Genomic DNA, 7,500 nt, shown 5'->3' with positions numbered 1-7,500 from the left:
TTTACACAAGTTTAGGCATATAACAATTATTCCCTTTGCTTTTCGAAGTGCAAGTTCCGCTCACAAAAAGGACTCACAACCCACTCGACACATAGGTCAAATAGCCTGTCAAGGCTGGACTTTCCTAGAGTCTCACTCACATTAGCTTGAACGAGTCTTCATTAGCATAATCATTTACATCAAATTTCTTTCAATAGCATAATCATTTATGTCAATTTTCTTTCATTAGCATAATCATTTACATCAAATTTCTAAAAGTATAAAAATGATTACAAAAATACTTATCGAATATTAGTTTTTCTTTCTGCTATGAGAAATGTGTGTAGTGAAATCATACACCAATATTTCCATAAGCACAGCATTTTCTTCTGGTAACTTCATAATATTCAAAAACCACACAGCATAACAATGAAGGATGTATCAGTTTTGCTGAAACCAGTGTCTTACATCCACTTCCTTTATTTTCCTTATTTGCACAAAAGAACAAGGACTTCACATAAAGAAAAGAAAAGAAAAAGAAAGAAAGAAAGAAAGAAAGAAAGGAAAAAAAAAAAAAAAAAAAAAAAAAAAAAAAAAAAAAAAAAAAAAAAAACTTGATAAGGGCAAGAATAATAACACTGAAATTCAGTTTTCAAAAGATGAGTCCATAACGATTTTCAAGAAGGTTAATTAAAGCCATTATTCAGACTTGACCTTTTTCTTTGTAAAACCAATTCTTCATCATCAATCCCACATCAACTATTTTTTATTCATCAAGTCATATTGAATCTTCTCAACTATTATTTCTGAAAAGAAGTGACATACAAATAATGACACTCAAATTTTAAAATATCATTAACTCTATAAGCTCTATATGCAAGGCTTCTAAACATAACACCATTGTAATTGTTATTAGCACCAAGAAATTTTCAACTCTGAACTTCAATATGACCCACTGATGCTCTAGGTCAGATAACTTGTCCATAGATTTTCCTGGTTATCAGTAAACAAATTTCTAGTAGCTAGTTTCTAGTAGTTTTTTGGAGTTTCAGGCATCCATTATGAACTTACCTGTCAGTGCAAAAGCAATCACTTATAGTCCATGACCTCCGCAAACTGAAGATAGTTGGGCAGAGGTCATGGAGGTTAGGTGGCTAATTAGGTCATGAGTGACATAAGTTCTGTAATTTTGACTGAATGTGTAATATGAAGTCACAGACGCATCAGCTGATTTCTCGCTTAATTAATATATGCTGTAATATATATTGCAATACTGAAAATCTAATTCTAATACAGATAACATCAAAACGCATCAATAATATCTACTGCTTTGTTAAGTTATTCCTTCTCATTTGCACCTTGCTCACCCTCGATGCATGAACTGTGTGCAAAAATCACATCCTGGACTTTGCATGTTCTCAGGGGTTACTTCAAGGACACAGTCATTTCTCACTTTCAAAAAGGGAAGGCAGTGGAAGGAGGAGAGAGAAGGAGGGAGAGGGGTTAGAGAAAGCAGACAGATAAGGAAGGAGGGAAGAAGGGAGAACACTGGAAAAAAAGAAGAGGGAAGTGGAGAGGGAGGGAGGGGGGAGGGGGGGGAGGGAGGGAGGGAGGGAGGGAGGGAGGGAGGGAGGGAGAGAGAGAGAGAGAGAGAGAGAGAGAGAGAGAGAGAGAGAGAGAGAGAGAGAGAGAGAGAATGGGAGTGGAAAACCTAGCGATCACAGTTAGCATATAGTGAAGACTTGGAGCTTTTAATTATTTATGGTTATTAAAGATTTGGGGATGGCAATGTGCAATAACATCCAACTGTTTTAGAATACTGCAGTGAATGGGTTAAAATCTTTTAAATATATTAGTTTTCCTTATAATTTATTCCACACTTGCTTCAACCTAATGACTGCAATATTAAAAATTGGCTAATTGCCACTACTACAGGGTTGCTGGCACACATTAGCAGGTTCTCCATTTGGACATGTAATCATTCACAGCTGAAGCAAATGTTTATGGAGAGAGAGAGAGAGAGAGAGAGAGAGAGAGAGAGAGAGAGAGAGAGAGAGAGAGAGAGAGAGAGAGAGAGAGAGAGAGAGAGAGAGAGAGAGAGAGAGAGAGAGAAAAAAAAAACACTTAATCCACTGAGCTAAACAAATGATGTCACTCAGAGAAAGACAAGCTCCCTCCAAGTAAATGATGATAAGGGGCATGTCACCTTACAGTCCCACCCATGACTTGACCCAGTGCAGCCATGGCAAGATATTAACCATCTATGTTCAATGGTTTAAAAATAACTTTCTTTGCAGTAATATATTTCAAATGATATTAAATATTACTCCAAATGGAAATACAACAATCAATGAAATAATCTGTTCCATCTCTCAGTTTATGCCAAATCATTTCAGCAAAAGACAAATTTTGGCTCAATAAGTACTTGAACTTCTATCACATTGTCATTATCTTCAAATAATGACAATTTCTTATAATGTTTCAGAAAATAGTGAACTGTGATAATTATTATTTTCTTTTGTAGAAATACCAAACCCTGAGTTTCTATATATCCAATGCATGAACCTTAGAAGTACTTTTTTTTTAGTATACTGCAATCATGGCTTTCATAACACTTGAACTGTCAAGCTGGAGAAACTGAAGATACTTTCCTTCTATGGGATTTATCTTTTGAAATGAACATATGAAATTCTCTTATATACATTAGAAAAATAGTCAGTCAGCCTATATACAATAATTTCTCAAGAACTCAGCAGGGTAAAGGCACCTATGGAATGACCTTGTTTCTGAGAGTTCAAGCCCCTCCGTCTGGAATTATTAACCCACAATTGACGGGTAGCATTCATAGAGGCCCGGGCCTCGCTGCCGGGGGCTTATATCGTCGCCCGAGCATGCGCGACCACTCATGCCAAATACCAGCATCCCATGCCGTTTCTTCGTAATACTACGAAGATATGTTGTATTTTCAATTTTCATTATTTTTTACAGTCTCTACTTGCCAAACTTCCTGATAAATCGAGACTGAAGGGTATTTTTGTTGTTATATAGACTCCATAGTTGATCATTATTCGGTCTATAGTCCGAATAAAATAAGCAGTGTGTGGCATCATGGAGTTGAAATTGTCGGTTTGTTGCACTTTTTTTGTCTGTTGCATGGTAAAAATGAGAAAGTGTTAGAACCGACTTAATCACACTTTCACTGGCAAAAAAATAATCTTTTGCCGTGATTGTAACAAAAAAAAAAAAAAAAAAAAAAAAAAAAAAACTCATGGCATGTCCATGCATACTCTATGGCATATGCGTACGTGCCCCCGGCAGATGGTCCTAACATGCCATGGCATGTACGTACATGCCACCCGTCGGCAATGGGTTAAGACCCCAAACTATTCCTGATATGGTGGGAAGTGGTAACGTATGGGACCTGCTAGTCAAGGTTACATGTCATATGACATCTACTCACCTTATGATCATCACATGAAAATATATTAGAAGGAGCAGCAGTTACTTCAACAATTATCCTTTACTGGCAAAACCCAGATATGTCTTCCTATCTTAACTGATCTGGATCTGTTTGGAAAGAAGTCTTGTATTGGTAGAAACATTACTTACACATTAAATTCATCTTGAGATCACAGACAATCAGAACATTTTCCTTGCATTTGGGAGTTTTAAGTAATCAAAGTCAGTGTAGAAATTTTCACATGAATGCAGTGAAAAAATGAACTGATGAAGATTTTGGATTGGCGTGTGCTGTATACTGATGGTGTACTCTGGATATTTTCATTAAAAAATTAGTGTCTAAGCTATACCTTATCAAAATAAATGAGGTGGCTGTGCATTAGCCCTTTACTATAATGTTGATAGGCATGAAGGCCATGGTAACTCTTCTACAAAGAATGTGCCATATGAGTAACTCTTACCAAAAGCTTTTATTTCATTTAAAGGTAATTCTTTACAGTACAGACACACTCAGCAGATTAGTCCCCAACTCCATATCGTAAAATCAAGTCAATAATCTAATTTACCGTGACTGGGTGCGCCCTTCAGGCACTGCCCTAGGGGAGGGTTGATGTCCTCTGGGAAACACTGTTTTCACCTCAGTATGCACAGCAAGATGGAGATGAAACTTGGAAGCACCGAGTGGACTTAGGTGTGAATGGCACTTTCCATGATTTTTCCCCATGACTTACTATTTGTTTGCAGAGTATTTCTTGTACCAACGGCTACAACTTTTTTGTCCTCTAAAAGAGTATAACCCTTGATTTTCCCTAGCTTTGGCCATTCATACTGTAAAGATTGACCCATATATTTACTATAAAATATTCTAATTTAGGTAGAAGTCACATTTATTATTTCTCTCCTCACCCCAAAAATAAGAATTCCTCACAGGTCTTGCTGGATGGAGAAGACATGGTAATTTACAACAATAGAAATATCTAATTTATTTTAATCCCCCCCAAAAAAAATTAAAACAAATATGCTTGTAAAAGCCAGACAATAAATTACTAAATTTACCACATTATCAAAATAAACTGTTAAACTAAGGTGTCTGCTAAAACACATGTACTAAGTCTGTCCTGTACCACTGGCGATTCCTTATACTGTAATCAGGGATCAAAAAAAAATTTCAGAGCCACTCGTCCTGCAGGACGAGCAGTTGCTAAATTCTACTCGTCCTGCATGTTGTGCTACTCGTCCTGCATGTTATGCTACTGGTGCTGCATTTCATATATGTTTACAAGATAAAGCTGCAGCCTAAATTGCCTGGTACTTACATTAATACTGTACTGTAGTTTTCTGACAAGAAAAAGATGTTTGTTTTTGCATTTTACATAATAAAAGTGACACAATAAAACAATATTTGTCTTTATTTGTTATTTGTCAAAGACACTTAAAAGGAATTAGCCATCCGTCTGCACAGTCTAGACTAGTCCTCTTCCTCTGATGATAACTCAACAACCACCTTCTTTCTTGGGCCGGAAAGTTTATGCCCCCCAAGGTGTCTTGTGCCCTTGATCATGTCCATCCACTTCTGAATGGCTGGTCTTGGCTGGAAGTCTTGGAAGGCTGGTCCATCACAACAGATTCTGACTAGTGATGATAATGAGTTGTACTGCAGGCGGGTTCTCTTGTCAGTTTTGATCAGGTTCATTTTGCTAAAGCCTCGTTCACATTCAGCTGTGCTTGGTGATAATGTAAGCATTAGCTGCACAATAGTTTTAATGTTGCCAAGATGCTCGGTGTAATGGCTATTCAGCAATTTCTGATACCCTTCCTTGACATCTTTAAAGCTCTTGTCTGGTCATATACAACTTTAAATCCAACCACTCTTCTTCTGCTGCTTCCTTTTCTTCATCTGTTATAACCCTGCTTGGAAAACAGACTCTCTTCAAATACTTAAACATCACACCCTTCTCCATTTTGACAGTTGCAGACGACAACTGATTACGTTCAATTAAAACCCCGAGTGTTAAGTGTTTAATTATTATTATTTTAATATTACAATTTATCTATCGATCTATTTAAAAAGCATTTTAAAAAATCAACAAAACAGCTGGTAGAAAAGAAAATCTACAAAGTATCACATTGAGCAGCTCAACTTGCATGTTTAACTTGACGCAGGTAAGTGGGCATGAATCGAATGCAACCGTCAGCGTTTTATATAGTGCGCATTTTATACATACCCCTAAAACACCTGCTTTGTTTCCGGTTTTCATTCGCTGAATGTCAACATGAATTTTGGTTGTTCCTGCGGTCTTTCTGCTTTGACGATTTTTCACTCGTCCTGTCGGACGAGCAAGCAGTGTTTTTCTACTCGTCAGGCCCAAATTCTACTCATATATACATGCGGACGAGCGGAATTTTCGATCCCTGGTAATTCTGATCTTATTACACCATCAACAACTATACAGTCAGATGCTTATATTTATATCGCAGAACTCAGCCTATGCAATTCTAAGAAAAAAGAACTATTTCAAGTCTTGACTGGCATCTTGTAAACAATCAACTGTTAAAGGTATTAAAACATTATCAAAGACCTTCACAAAATAAAAATAACAGAAATCTGATTGAAAGCTAACATTAATCGAGGAAACCCACTAAAAGTGGAATAATGCTAAAAATCCAACTAAACACTGATGTAGTGTCAGACAATGGCTTTAGAATCCCAGCCTTTGGCAAGCATCAGCAAATATCCACCATGCATTTTCTAGCAGAAAAGATCATGGAACTTTGTATTACCAAGGAGGTCTACATGAACCATCCTCCTAGAATACATGTGATGAGAGTTTGTGAACCTTTGCCAGATTCATAACAGACAGGTAAGGCTGCACCAATCAATGCTTTGGCAAGAGATCAATATATAAATACATTTCGTAATATTAATTTTAAAATTTGACTAAAGTACCCAAAGCAATAATTTCTCTGATAAAGGTCCATTATCACAATACCCATAACTTTCCATACTCCAAAGTCAGAAACAGCAACAGCTGTTAATCAAAAATTATTTTCTATGCATATATTGTAGCAATGCTAAATCATGCCAATATTATGCAAATGATCATCAATATCCCTTCTCAAAGACCTATTTCCCACAAACAGGATTATATCAAATGTTCATCAAAGTCAACCAGTGCATTAAGTGACAGCCATCAGTGAGTGTCAGCTTCAAGTAATCGCCATGGCCTCTGCACCTTCAGTCCTCCAGCAATGGCCAAGAAACTTTACCACATATATGCTCACATGATATAGTATGACCTGGTTCTTTCAGACCTACAATTTCTATCTAACCGGATTATACTTGGTGGTTTATTGGTCTTTGATAGAATAGAAACAGGTGCAAAGTCCTTGGCAATCACTGGAAGTTCCACCTATCTATTAACTGAGATTACTATCATTATGGGTTGCTTAATACGCATGTACAATATACACACTGCACATAAGGGCCTTTTCTGGATAAATACTAAAAAGGCTCAATACTTGATGCTATTCAGTCAAATGATTGGTTAATCTTTATGGTATGGATGCATTAAAGGCAACTTAAAGATGATATTCTTGAAGGGGACAAAAAGTTACAGTAGTTGGTACAAGCAATAATCTGCAAACACAAACTATAGCAAATAAAGGGAAAAAAAAACAAACACAGAAAGCACCGCTCACAGCCCAAGTCAAACTCGGTGTTCCTGTGTTTCTGCTCTATCTTACATGCATACCCAGGTGAAGACAATGTTTCCTAGAGAATGTTGGGGGCAGAACTCCCAACAACCCTCCCCTCTGTCATGGCAACTTGTTGAATTAATTTTACAACATGCGTCCATATTCTAAAGTATTACCGAGCGATTAAAAACATTCTGGGTAACACTCGGTTTGGTTCCACCAGCCCCTATCTTCTTATGCTTGGGAGGCGTGTCCCGTAAGAGTAATGTTGTGGTTTGCAAGGCTAAAGGAAAAGAGAAGAATAAGATAATAATACTTTTAACTGTGTTATTCATCATATATTTACCCTATGATGTTGATATTCTT

At 36.9% G+C, this 7,500-nt stretch overlaps 1 protein-coding gene across 1 annotated transcript in view; it reads right to left on the bottom strand.

The window, feature by feature from the left end:
- Positions 1–7,500, bottom strand: part of LOC119573331 — a gene marked incomplete in the record, with an annotated part of 43,618 nt that overhangs the window by 35,231 nt on the left and 887 nt on the right.

This window comes from Penaeus monodon, chromosome 5 (assembly GCF_015228065.2).
Source record: "Penaeus monodon isolate SGIC_2016 chromosome 5, NSTDA_Pmon_1, whole genome shotgun sequence".
Classification (NCBI taxonomy): domain Eukaryota; kingdom Metazoa; phylum Arthropoda; class Malacostraca; order Decapoda; family Penaeidae; genus Penaeus; species Penaeus monodon.
This window is presented reverse-complemented; position numbering and strand designations above follow the sequence as displayed.